This window comes from Bombus impatiens, unplaced genomic scaffold (genome assembly GCF_000188095.3).
Source record: "Bombus impatiens unplaced genomic scaffold, BIMP_2.2 scf_0899, whole genome shotgun sequence".
In the NCBI taxonomy this organism is placed as follows: Eukaryota; Metazoa; Arthropoda; class Insecta; order Hymenoptera; family Apidae; genus Bombus; species Bombus impatiens.
This window is the reverse complement of record NT_177318.1, coordinates 1,558,823-1,573,579: the sequence shown is the minus strand read 5'-3', so window position 1 is coordinate 1,573,579 and position 14,757 is coordinate 1,558,823. Positions and strand designations below refer to the sequence as shown.

At 39.9% G+C, this 14,757-nt stretch overlaps 1 long non-coding RNA gene across 1 annotated transcript in view; it reads left to right on the top strand.

The window, feature by feature from the left end:
- The window catches only part of LOC117152258, a 102,891-nt gene extending 89,602 nt beyond the window's left edge, over positions 1-13,289 (top strand). The window contains exon 3 of the long non-coding RNA XR_004462579.1: positions 11,203-13,289. This is a non-coding gene — a long non-coding RNA (uncharacterized LOC117152258). The remainder of the gene's footprint in view (positions 1-11,202) is intronic.
- Positions 13,290-14,757: the final 1,468 nt, after the last annotated feature.

The window sequence follows — 14,757 nt, the reverse complement described above, 5'->3', positions numbered from 1 at the left end:
GGCGGGGAAACAGGAGCTGTAGTCGGCTCACGAGATGTCCGGGCCGATATCGGAATCGCATTAGGACGCCGCGCCACTTTCGCCCCCGGGAACACCGAACCACCCCTTCTACGCTCCTGTCTATCGCTCTCTGTCCCTCGATTTCACGTGTTTTCTTTCTTTCTTTCTTTCTTGCTTCCTTCGTTCGCCTGCCTCGCCTGCCGGCTTGCTTGCTTGCTTNNCTTGCTTGCTTTGCCCAGGTTCCTCCGTTTTCTACGGCAGCCTCTTTTTTTCCTGTTCCTGCTCTTTTCTCTGCCTCCATTCGGCGCCCCTGAAATATTCCAGATTTCGCGACCACGCCTGCCGTTGCCTTTTCGTGAGATGATTTTGCGTGTAGAAAGGTGAGATAAGCAGAGGTACGATTTCAATGAAATTTTAGAGAAGAGTTTTAGAATTTGTTGACGAGGGTCGTTGGTTGGATGGGTTGGTAAGAATTTTTATCGAGAAGATATTGTGTACGAAGCGTGCGATCGTGCAGGAATCGCGACATAAAAGTTACGCTCGTTGCATGGAAGTTAGTCTAAAGTCACCAAAATTTACAAATCGATAATATTATTATAGTATGTATCAATTTCTAAAAATAATTGTTCGAGTAAATTTTATTTTATTTGTCACTGTTTCGTACAGAATATCGCTTGGAAATAACGCACTGCGTTATAACCGAATACGTTTCTGTATCCGTCTTAGTTTTACAGTTCTCTACTAATCATCTAAAAATTATATTCAGTAGTTCTATTCTCTTCTACCTATGAATACAGGTATTTTAAAAGGACGATCATTTTTAGTATAAAACATCGTTTTTGAGACTCCAATTAACAGGAATTCCACAAAATGAATTGAAAAATCTCCTCGAAGTAACAGGAAGAGTAGCCATCGACCTCACCCCTTTCCATCCTTCTGGAAGCCAATGTCCTGACCCAGACCCAGCGCGAGAACTATTACGTTTACCCTGCGTATCGGGCACGTAGCGGCGCGTGGGCGGCGATAAGAGTTCGCCTGCAGCGAATAATTAGGAAATCCGGTGTTCGCGCGCCGGAATAAACGTCTGTTCAGCAAACAATCTTATCGACACGGTCCACGCGGCTCGTTAAGAAGTCTCTCTAGAATTTCGTATGCTCACGCTCGAGAGGCTATCCGGTAAAAAAGTCCCTTCTTAACCGAACCCTAATGAAAAACGAAGAAGACGAGGAAGACGAGGAAGAATCTAGAACGAAGCAAAAAAGGGACTGACTCGGAAAAGTAAAGCCGATTATGATCCTATGGCGAACTCGAAATTTCGCCTCGCCCTCGCCCTTTCTCCCGGAATCCTCTATCATTCCTTCGCGCATTTTTCCTTGCTAACAGCAGCGTCGAAGAACGATGTACGAGCCGGTGAAAAATTCGCCGTTGCCCCACCGCCGGTAATCCCTGAAATAATGGCACGGGCCACGCTCGATAAATCCGGAAACGTGGCTGCTACTCGCGAGCGTCCCGTAGGAGGGACCTCGGCCGGATATATTTTCCTACGGACGACGTGCACGCGTGCGTGTTTCGTACGTGTGCCAGGACGCGTTTACGTGGCTAGAAGAAGAAGCTGGATGGTTGGAACGGGGCGGCGGGGGTGGAGCTGGCCGCGCGAACGCACGCACACAACGAAGGAACGCAACGGGGAAAGAAGCGAAGATTGATCTGCCTGGCCGCGTACCTCGCCGATACGCGTTTTATTCGTTCCTCCTGCTATTTTCCCCTCCACCACCTACACCTTTCCCTGCGAAGCTACGCTCCGTTTTCCACGGAGCGGGGAAAACGGATGAAGGGTAGACGCTTCTTGGAAAAAGGGCGCTGGATAATCGTGTAAAGCGCTACACCTGTGGGTTGTTTCAAATGGAAACATGTATTTTTCGGTCTCCTTTTTCGACGGTTTTTGAGGTTTGCGTGGCTGGTATTTTCTTTGGTAATGGATGGTTGGAAAGAATAATAAAGTAGGGGGAACTTGATAATGAAACTTAATTATATTATTCCCATTTTTTTAAAGCGTTTTTAGTTACCTATAATTGTTAGATATTGGTTATGTCAATGGCTTTCGAACGAGTACTCCATGAAACGTTTGAATGTCATTTGTCACTGAAAAGTATTTAACGGATAGTATGTGGTAATTTTATTCGAGCTATGGGGTAAAAGTGATACGCGAAATGTGGATAAATATAAATGCTGAAACATATAGATAATAAGCTATTGTTTGGTGGAGTGACTTTTTTAATAAACTACAATTTCTTATAATGAATAATCTACTTCTTAGATAATTTTGTTTTCCAAATCTTTAATCTGTTTTCGACTATATCATGCTATGAATATATACAATCTACACTTTGTCAAAAATGTACCTCAACTTCTTATTTAACTTGCAATCTTCGTTCCTCTCATTTCGAGAACTGACAACTAAACTGATACTAGAAATAGGTAGATGCACATTACGTAAAATTTCGTGTACATAATTTTTCTCTATCTATAAAATTGCAATATTTATATCACATTGATTCGCAGAATATGTAAAGTCAAAATGAGTTACCTAATATTTTACGAACCAGAAGGGATCGTTAATCGAGTCGAAGGGCAACGACGATCCGCGTTCGGGATATTTAACGCGGAATTGAATTCGTTTGTAACGAGGAGGAGAAGAAGAATACGAGGGCGGCGGCGCTTACGAGAAATCGACCCTCGAAATTATTGTTCGCGGAATGGAAAGAAAGTGGAGGGCGGAGGTCCGAATTTCCACGCGACATTACGCGATGATCGAGTCATGAAAATCGCCGGTTCGAGCGGCGATTATTCAAACGAAACCTCTAACAAGATTCCCGCCAATCAGCCGCCGTAATGATCCTCGACCGTCAAAGAAGAGATCCTTTTCCCTGCTCGCCTCGGAACGATCTACAGGGAATAAAACGGAGGGAAAGGGTTTTTTCGCCGTCTTTTCGTTCCGCGCGTAGAAAATCACGTTCCTCGGCTACCGACGTTTGAGTTTTACCGCTCTCCTTTTTCTTTCATCAAGAAAAGATTTTACGTCGAACGTATTCCTGAAATTTTTGCTCTCGATGATCGTTTCTTACGTTAATTTCGATCGAGTTCCAGAAATCGGTTTTATCGAAGGATACTTGATTCTGGAATTTCTAGAATTTCCACTTCTTTTTAGTGACATGTAATCGTTCTTTTAAGATAGGAAAATCTTCAAAACATTATGCTTGTCATAGAATGTTATTCAGCTATTTTTATATCCTGATATGGCGCTTATTTCAATAAAGAAAAAGACTTTTAATATATTTGGACAAAAACTTGACACGATAAGTTGTTTCGAAATATGGGCTAAGGATTCTTTGATATTTTCTTCAAACTCGAGGATTTTTTTTACCGATATAATCGGAAAATGTCCCGTACAACGTAACAGGATTCAGTTCATAATTTAGCATTAGACATTTTATACTTTAACAAACAATAAAATACATTAACTAAATGGTGAAATTCCGATGATTAGAGACATTCTACGTTTCTATAAAACGCATTTTAAGCTTCACATTTTCTAGCAAATAGGAGTCATTTTCCGAATTTCACTCCATCGAAACTAACAAATCCAAGATTCTCATATAAAACTATACGATAGTACAATATAAGCCGCTTACACAAATGGTGCTCAATTAACAATAATATATACTCCGCTTATACTCCGTCGAATTAACAAACCAATAATTCTTAACGAAAAATCCTATTACGTCGTTGAAAGCTGCTTACAGTACGTACTTAAACAACAAAATTATACAAGAGCGGAAACAGCGAAGAAGGAGGCGAATGAATTTCAAAAATTCCATCGTCGACGTCTTCCGCGTCGCCTCTTCCATTTCCTCCGGTTCGTTCCTCTCCTTTTTCCTTTTCCGCGGTCTCGCTCGCGACTCTCACCCCGTTTTACCCGGGCGATCGCAAATTTATTCCGTCGAGTAGGCGACGGCGTCGGGCGGAATCGCAGTACTTTATACTCGTCGAGAATCGATAGACAGCCGCGCACGGATATGGAAGCACTATATTTTCCCTCGTCGCACCTCCTGGCCGTTCTCCTGGGCCCTCTTGTCAATAAAGCGAGCACTTTCCTGGCACGGAGTTTCATTATTTCTTTGCTCGCGCCACGACTTCCATCTCCGCCTCCTATTCGTCGTTCCACTCTTTCGTCGTGGCGATCGCGCCCATCCCCTTTTCGTATCCCTTTCTGACCTTTCGAGAACAACGGGCAACTTGGTTAGTATTTCGTTGACCTACTGGCAACGGGCCGTATTAGACGAGCAGGAAGAGAATAACGAGGCAAATGCTACTCTGTATTCGAGAACGAGGATAGATGCGCTTTTATGAAATGATTGCTGGGATTGAGGTTGGGCGAAGAAAACGTGGGGATGTTGTGTTTTCTCTTTGATGCAGATTGAGAGACACTTGAAAGGAAACAGGCTCGATAAAGGGTACAGTTTTGAGAGCTGAAGCTTTGTTGTTCTTGCATCGAGCTCGATGATCGGTGTATTGGTTGTTCTTTATGCAAGAGGGTATTTTTATTTCGACTTGAGGCTGGCTTGTTGGTTGCTGGTGTTGGAAATGTAGTACAGCTTTGCGAAGGAAATTTGTGAAACTTTGTCGTTTAGTAGTTGAAGTTGGAAGGGAAGAGAAGGAAGGTTTGCAAATTTGTGTCTTTGATATTTATGTTTGTATAAGTGGATGTGAAATAAATTGCAATTACTTGATGCAATTAATGTTCGAATATATCTTGATATCCTCGATCTTGGATCTCAATGTTCTGAAATAAATTGCATAGTCATGTAGTTCACAGATCTACAAATTTTAAAATAGCTTCAAGTATCGTCGTTCCATGGTCACTTAAAACGTAATCTCCCTTTACAATGCAAACAATTTCCCATCGGAATTGAAATATACAAGAGAAATAAATTCATATTTCCCTTTCGACGCTGTTTCAACATAGCAGACTCGCTTTAAGAAATAATCGCGATACTATCATCAAGATCGCAACGCTACCCTTTTTCTCAAGCAAATTCACTCCACCAAATCAAAACTCCGTTCCCCTTTTACCATTACTTCACCCCTAAAACCTCAGCAAAGATCCTCCACGATTTTCGACCCTGTCTAAAACCACAAGCGGAAGACGTTGCCTCCGCTGACGAGCCCTCTGCGGTGGTTAAAACAGAGTCGGTCTTTCAAGGGTGGTAAAATTTTTCGGGACTGGCCCAAGTAGTCTGAAACAGGGCTGCGGGGTAGATTGGCGAAGCAACTTTTGGAATCCTCTTGGCATCGTTGGGTTGAGAAACGTTCTCCGGAGTAAAACGGGACTCGATGTCGCTGGCGACGCCGACGAAGAGGGTTGGAAAAGATTTAGAAGGTGGTGGTGAGGTGCCGTAGAGGAGGAATGGGTTGGGGATGGCTGAGTCGGAATCAAAGGAGTCAAAAGAGCTTTTCCAGGCTTCTCCCTCGGCCGGCTAGATTGAACTTCTTTTCCGCTCAGGAGTTTTCCTATTACTCCGAATTTCCAGCCGCGGCAAAGCTTGGCGAACGCGCGTACCACATACACACACCTACACTCATATATACACGTAGACTGTTGTGAAACGCGAGTTGGTTCTGTGCGTGTGGCTAAAAGTTCGCCAGGCCGTGTTACGAGAGTGGTTTACCGAGCTGCCAGCCGGTCGTATCGCGAAGGAAATTTCTTTTCATCGACGAACGCCTACGCCGATGGCGAAGAGATTGAATTTATTAGAAATACGCGGCCGCGGGAATGTACCGCAGCCAGACTGCAAAATTCTTCGCGGGGAAACGATCGATCTGTTTGGTAAATGCCTAATTGGTGTATCGTCGTGGGATTGGTTTTTCGTTGTTTCAGCAACCGAACGGTTGGGGTTTGTTTTTTGAGGATATTTAAGTATTCAAAGGTAGGTGCATAGGATAATCGAAAATTTCTTTTTTTAATGAACGAGAAGTTTAGGAATTTTTTATCCCATATATTTGATTTTTACGCGTATATCAGAAATTTTTATTTAGAATTTTTATCGCATAGTTGGTTCGGTGCTTGTTGGAAGTAATTGCTCGTTTTTATAGAAATCATTACGTACGTTGAAAGGAAAGGGAAATTTCGTAGTTTTCAATTTTGTCTCTTTCGCTTTCATGTGAGAATTTTTGTTCTATAATTGTTTATTGAATGTAATTGAATATTTTTGTGTATGTTGATATTAATGAAAGATTTGATAATTTTCAGATTTGTCTTTTTCACGTCCATATTTATGTTGGAAATTATACGCTATCGTATTAAAAAGTTCCTAATTTACAATTGTATTTGATTATAGTTGCGCGGTAATATCTTTGCACCTGTTGTGTGTGTGTTTTAGGACTCGAGTTAACATTTTCTTCGAATCACACCTTGGAAATTGTGCAAAATATTCACGAAATTGTATTTGATTCTGAAATGGCAGATACAAATTTTTGTTCGAGAAAACGTTGAAGCTTATTGTTTCTAGCACGAGGAAAGTTATATAGCTTTGGATTGAAACTATTCATTGGTACATTTCATGCAGAATTCTTTATTAAAAGAAATGCCAGCGAGGCTTATCAAACTGGAATCAATTTAAACTTCCAAAGAGTTAGGTAAAAACTTCCTGAAACATATTACCAGGTTGAAGAAACCTTTGTGCGCAGTCAGTCTCTTGTTTAACCTGTACGAGTTTCACTCATGCAAAACTTAAAACAGCTAAAATTAAGGTTTTTTTTTTAGATTTCTCAAAAACTATATCGTGCAAATTTTAGTGCCTTACACCTCTATTTAAGAACTTGCAAATCAATTTATAACTACAAACAAGAGTATCAATTAAAAAACTTCATTAAATTTACTGTCTAAAATCGATTTCTAGATTTCTAGATTCCACTAAACCGATATAGTTTTCATTATTCTTTACTAATCGCTGGATATCCTACAACTTTATTCAAGAATTTATAAGTTCAATTTACGTGTATAAAAAGATATCATCTCTAAAATTAATAATTCTAAAACAATGTAAAAAATGTCAATTATTACTTTGGCGAAATAAAATATTTGCTCGTTGCGATAGTCATGAAATCGAACGTTTAGCGTAAATGACCCTGACGCTTTAAAGAATTACTGGGAGCAAGGTGGATAAATGAAGGAACTGAACGTCGTGTTGAGGGCATCTCATTAGTACCTCCACTTTAAAGCGACGTTTCATCACCCCTCCGACCTCTCTCACCCTTCACTGAGCCGCCTAAGTAAAAATCAATAATTCCTTTATCGTACAAATTAACGTTAAGCATATTCCACCCTCGTATACAGGCTCTACAGGCAACGTTACACCGTTTCCTGCCTTCGTATCCTGCATAATATCACCAGCTGCGTCCCTGCAGTCTTGACAGTCCCTCTGACTTCTTCTCCAGACTTCCTTCTTACGCTTTCTTCCACACAAATTACTGTTTCGGAATCCTGGTTCTTGTAAATGCACGTATTCTTTATTTTTAACAGTATGAAATGGAAATATAAATATTTTAATTTCTGTAGTTTATGGAAGCTTATTTTAGGGTTGTTTTGTGGAAAATACTTTCTGCACAGGAACATTCTTTCGAGCAGAATAACGAAATTGTGCACCAAAATTACGTTAGAATAGTAACAAGATTGTTAATAGATTATGACATTATAGAGCTTACATAAGATTAGTATATCGCAATATATTATTATTTGTGTGTATAATACGATAATAGATGTAGTTAGACGAGTTTTAATCACTGATATCTTAACGAGTCAATATTATATTTTTGAGCTATCGTACGATAACAAAATAATCATATTATACGCTCGTGGTAATGTAAATATCAAAAGAAGTGTCTATATTTTTCTAAGAAACTAATAGATAATACTGTAACAGTTTTTCAAACACATTGTTTTCTACGACAACGAAATATTTACAATCATCCAAAACTAATTGTGAATTACTACTTTCGGCTAAAATTTATAAACAAAATATTCCGCCCATATCGGTATTGAAAAAGAATGAGTTAGCTGACAGAATGGTTAACGAAATAATTATCTTACGCTTGAAAATCTACGCTTAATGACGACCAACTTTCTTCTCTAAATAAGATTGAAGATGCAAGATTATTGGAACATGTTTACAATTACATTTCAGTGAGTTATACGTCTGCTAGCTATCACAGTTGAACAAAAATATTTCGACATGCGTCAAACTGTTGGAATTTTCGTGCAAAGGGAAACATCCAGAGGAATATTTATTTGAGACTGTTAAAACACACGGAAATTTCATAAACTGATACATCGTCGGGGAATTAACTCGATCAGTTGGCGGTGGTGTCGGTGGTTTGCGTGCCGACGTTGGCTGAAGGAAGGTCGTTAAATAATTTCAGAGCGCGGTAATTAATGGCAAACGCTTTGTTATCGCGTCGAGCGTGAAACAACGCGGGCACTGCCGCGTGCTGCACGGCCGACTCAAGACGATGTCATATTTATTTCGTTAATCTCTCACCCCCGGCGCTCCGTTTCCCGCCACCGAACCCTCCCCGCTACGCTATCGTTCGCCATAATGGCGGACGATAAAGAAGAGAAACGCTTATCGGAATTAACAAGCCGATAACGCGGCCCCGTAATTTTTTACTACGGGAAAGAAATACGATTTCGTGCAGTCGCCGCGTTCCGAGATTAAGATATTCCGCGGTGAAATTGAATAGTTTCTAGCCGTTTGAATACCGTCGCTCTTATTTCGGGAGGGAACTTACTATTTCGTGTGTACGTTCTGTTTGAAAAGTAATAGCTGGTTAAAGGATATAACTTAATAACAAGATAATATTACACGTTGGATAAGATGGTGACAAGCTAATTACTTTATATCGGTGAAATGATGTTGAGAGAAATACTAGAAATTTTACGACGAAATAAGATCATTGGAAAGAAAATAATTACAATTTCACGGATTATTTGCTTCTAACGAAGCTTTCTAACTGAAACTAAATATTTTTATATTAAATAGCTAAAAATGGAAACTCTTGTTAAAGTTAACTACAGATATAAATCGTTAATGCGATTAATATATTTTAATATCTTCCATATTTTATTGTTATAGCGAGCAATGTCTTTTTAATCAAATAGAAAGATAATTTCAGTAACGTAGGATTAATTGGCAATTAATTAACAACAAGATACAGAACTTTAAATCTGCTGCAAAATGGAAAATGTGATTTATCGTGTTCTTCCCCTATAGGGGAATATATGTTTGTGTCGAAAAGACGTTGAAGAAGTATTGGAATCATATGTACAATATATCATGGAGAGTGCTATATCTGGTACAGATACATTATCTTCATATATTAACCGATAAAAATAGTATCAGAACAGTTACGTACGCCACGCACTTCGTATGAAATTTATTAAATAATAATGGAACAAGTTGTATCGGAAGAGTATTCTAAAATAACAAACGAAAGCAATGACCTGGATAACTCGCTTATCTCCAATTATTCAACTATTCAACAACCGAATACACAATTTTTGCCAATCACGAAGTTTTCGATTTTCAATTTCTTAAATAGTTTCCCAGATAATTACAATATTTCTGCAGTAAAAACTTCTTTACCATCTTATTACCACCGCGATTAACAGATTCCTAGTTTGCGTACGTATTTTGCAACATAAAACTTAATAAAACACGGTGAACGACACGAATACTAAACAAGATTTCAAAGAGGAGATATTTCATACAAAAAGGCCTTTATAATCTTTAACTTTCATACCATACGATATCTTTTTACAACCATCCGTAAAACGGTCAAATTCGATGAACTCCGCTGCTCAGACTGAATAAACACATTCCGTTTATGCATCCGTACATTTTTCATCGCAAACACAAGCCTACATAACAGTGATACTCTTATACCGTGGTATCGCGTTCTCCACTATCGCGAATCATAATCAGCAAGCTGGGCAAATTAATTTGTCCGCGTCGGACGTATAATTAGATGGCCGCGAAAGCGGGACTCGCGTTCGATTCATTAAGTCGATCGTAATGGTGATCGACGACAGACGGATATCCAACATTATGCTCGTATTATCGAGCTTATTTCCAACGTGGACGCGGTAGATGGGGGACGTAGCGGACGAGGAGACGTCCGGGCGTAAAATTCCACCCACTCGTCACGGCCTGACGAATAACAAGAGATTCGGGACGATAACGTTTTAACTGCCGACTAACACACTACGCGACCGTGGATTATCGGGGCCTTATCGGTCGACATTACGGACCTGGACGTGGAGAAAACGAATGGCCCACCCTGCCATAATGCGTTCCTTTCAGGTTGTGTGGATGTACGTACACGTGTGTATCTGTGTGAGTACCTGTTGTAGATTAGGATAACGAAGGCAACGTTGCGAGGTTCCAGCAGGTCGTCACAGGTTCTTCAACCCCCCCAAATAGCGTAGTTCGTTCTTTGTGTGTTTTAGTCACCTTGTGATTTAGTTGGATGGACTGGTGATATTAGAGAATAGAGTTTCGTTTCGGGTCGAGTTTGTTGCTTGAAAAACTGATTTCTTAAAAAAATAATTGATTTGTTTCTGTAGGATTATTTAAGGCAAATGGATCACACGAATCACTTTTCATGGAACTGATTAATATGGCTTCTGGACAGTCCATGTAAGATTGATTTCTTCGATTTATCGTATAATGAAGTTATCGTGATACCGTATCAGATTTTAATTTGATGACGATTAACAGAATCACAAAATAATAGGAACATTTATTAATAGAGAGATTGATCGAACGAATTTTGCTAACAAAATTAAGATATTTTCTATATTTCACAAATTCACAAATTTAAATTCTACAAAAGATACACATACTTTATTCCCAAATAATCACTATCAGCTTATCTATATCGTTCCAAGCTATGAAATAATCGAACAAACACGTATATCACGAGAGATCTTCCCTATCGTCATTCTATTCATTCTACCTCGCCCATCACACCATGTCAAATAGTCACTCTTTTTATTATCAACTCGACACGTACCTATCAAATCTTAGAACGTCAAATATATTAAATTCTCCTACTAAAGGAAAGCTTGAATTTTTTCTGTTCCAGGTAAGACTCTTCGATTGACCAGAACCAGGCCATCCATTGAGTTCGCCGATCTCACGAAGTTCCCTTGGCTCGTCTGATCCTTGTCAGCCTTGTGACCTTGGCTTGCCAGCTAAGAGGTTTACCTTGGTAAACCCTGATATCTCGGCATACCACTCGGGGTCTCGGTCGAGGGATTAAGACAGGGTTGTTCGGCGAGACGACAGAGGGCCGGTGGAATCGGCGCGAACAGGCTAGAACGCGAGAGACTGAGAGTGAAAGCGAGATAAAGGCAGGGTAGTAGCCAAGAGAAAGGGAAAAGAGACTGTAACCGTACGCCCGTATAATTGATTGAGTCTAATGAGTTAAAGGGGATACCATGGTATCGGGGTTGGAGGAATTAAAGAGTTCTGGGTCATGAAGGCGACAACCCCCGGGACAGAGAGAAAGTGCGGAAACTTAGGTACTCACGCCCCTCCTCCACTCTGGTCCTGGCTTTCTCTATTGCTTCGCCCCTCGCGAGAACCGCCACGAGGGCGCTGATTGTAAATTAGTTAAAGGAGATGCTTCATTAGAATCAGCTGATTCTTAGATTTTAACCGACAACAGAATGGAATATTCTGGAAGTATCAAGGGGATGATGGATTGATCGAGAATTACGTACTTGGTTTCGTACGATTTATTTCCTTCTGAGGTTTTGCTGAAGATTAACGAGACTGTATATATACCGTTTTTAATTCTTACGCATCTTCCTTTTTTTACGAGATTCTTCGAGTCACCCTTAGTCGGTTAGTTTAAATGCAGTCTCGGTATTTTAGACCGATGATTATTAAATGGAAAAGGTTCATATAGAAAAGTTTGTGACATTTTCAGATTTACTCTGTCATTCTTCTTAATACTTTAGACTCATTTTTTTACTACTTTACGTATCGGACAAGAGTAATAATTAAGTTTGACAATGACCAGCTAATTGATTTTCTCCGATTAACAGATCATAAAGATTCTAAATGAAATTAAAAAATAGGTAATGTTGGGAAAATTAAATTGAAAGAAGCGGTAGATTAGGCTTTCGTCTAATTATAAGCATCGCTGGAAGTTAACCAGTAACGATTTAATTCGTCTTCTCAGACTAACACGTTGACAGGTGCATTTTTACATTTATCTTGGTATTGCAGAAGATAACGCAGTAACATTGCCAAGAACACGTCACACACATATTTCCATACACTTGTCGCTAATTACCGAGACCACAGTTGTTCAATCCTCTCCGTGGTATTTGCATTCCTCCGCCAAAACGATACGAGCAAATTATCAAAAATGTATACTCGGCGCGGCCGGGTCCGACGCAATCTCATTCTATCTGCGCGATATTACTTTTCGGTCGCCGCGAAACAGTATCTCGAGGACGTCTCGGCGTCGCGTCGCTGGCTTTTCAATTTGCTCCTGTGGAGAAAAAAGGAGGCCGCGAAACGCGAACAAGGAAGCGTCCTCCGGTTGGAAAGGAGATGGACCAAGAGAGAAGGCGGGCAAGAAAGAAGGCAAACCGCACACGAGAACCGCCACGGTATCTTCCACATCCCCCAGGGAAATTATTGACAGTCAGCGAGGAAATGACGTCGTAAATACCACGTCGGAGGTCCCCGAACCCTCTGGCCTCTACTCGCCGACCTCCCCTTCTACCAGGCGCCACCTTCTTGCGCTTCTTCTCGCGTAATCCCATTCCCCTTTTGTTTTCTTCGCGCCTCAGTCTAACCTTCCTTCCTCCTTACGCGATCCGCTCTACAATTGATTCGATACGTTACTTCTTTCTAAGCATATTTTTTACTCGGACTAACCAACTGAACGCGTTTCGCCTGTTTGACGCTTCATTTTTTTCGGCTACCGGAATTAGGGATTTGGTGGTTTCGATGTTTATCGCGAGGAGTTTCGAAGTAATAGATGGAAAAGAGAGTTTTAACGATAAAGAGATTTTTGTAAGTTTGACTTGGTGCAATGTTATAAAAGCTTCTGACATCGAATTGCTCGATTTGTTTCGGAATAATATCTTGTACACTGATCAGGCAATCGATCTTTTACCACTTTCCAAATATCGGTTTTTCTAAAGCTTCTCACGTGTTGTTATACATTCGAAAAGACAAAAGGGAAGGAAGAAGACGACAGATATAATAATATTACGTAAATATTAAAAATAAACTGCGCGACGTCCTGCGCTACATCGAATAACTTTCCTTTCTCTTTATCTTGTTCCATCTTTGACTATTTCTCGTTTCTATTTAGCTTTTTGTTTCCGTTTCGTCCGATTTTTCAAACTGTGCGACTAAACGAGAAAGGGCTGGCTTCCTTATTTGTCACGAAAACGTCGTCATATCCAACTGAAACAGGCCCGCCTTTCGTAACTGCGTTTCAGAAAACATTTTCACCGTATAAAACGCGTTTTTTGATGGAAGTGGGTAGAACGAAACCAACAGGGTAGAATTACAACATCTCGTGCGAACTGTATAGTACGTGAAGTATGCACGAAGTACTGAAGTACCGAAGTATGATTTCATGTCAGGATAATTGCTACGAGTGTTGCGTAAAATTGACAGGTTCCTCTGGTATGATTGAGGTAGAAATAGGAGTGTATGTGACAGGTGTTGCAGGTGGTTCCAACGGAAAAATTTGACATAAGGGAACGATTGCGGTTGAAGTATGATTTTATGAATCTGCAGAAACTTATAATTATTAGATTTAGTTTTGCGTTTTAAAACTCTTTACTTTAGAAATTATTAGATTTGTTTCTGTACTTTGTTCTGTTTCTTTATATAAAGAGGAATATTATATAAACTTATTATTTAACTTTATTGTTTAACAATTATTCCTCTATGTATAATTAATTAATGACTTCTATAGAAGGAATACAAATCGTGAAACTGTTACTTTTGCAGAAAATTGACAAAATTAGATAAATAATATTTGCAGCAATATTAGAATAAAGCGTCAATAAGAGTAATAGACAAATTTAATAATTTCAAAAAATCGTGACAATTTATTATGCTTAGAAAAAGCATTGCAACTCTCATTAGTAATTTCATTTTCGTTAGAATCATCGTTAGAGGAAAGATAAGAAGAAGAGCACTCAGTTGTTGAAAGCATCGTCTCTAAGAATTTTGTATGTGGTCGTTATTCGAGTATTCTTGGCAATGTTTCGCAACCCCCGTTTTTTTCTCAAGGTTCTCCAAAAATTCCTGTAAAAAGGAAGCGAAAGAGATTCCTACGTGCATGCATTTAGCCGAGTGAAAGGGGCCGTTTCAAAAGAGCAAAGGCGGCCAAGTTGAAACGCCCATTATTTGGCTGAAATGAGTATACAGACTGTTTCCGGTTTCGTTTACGGAAACGGCATGCACACGGACATATACCGTGGAAAAAATTGAGATCCCTTGTTTGTCGTAACGTCGTCGAACCGCGCCCAAGTGAGAGGATGTTATCTTTTTAACAGTCCGGGGAAAGTGAATTAAACGTTTCGAAACTCGACCACCGAATAATTTTACTTGCGGTCTCGAGGTTTTGTGTATATTCGAGATATCGTGTACAAATAAA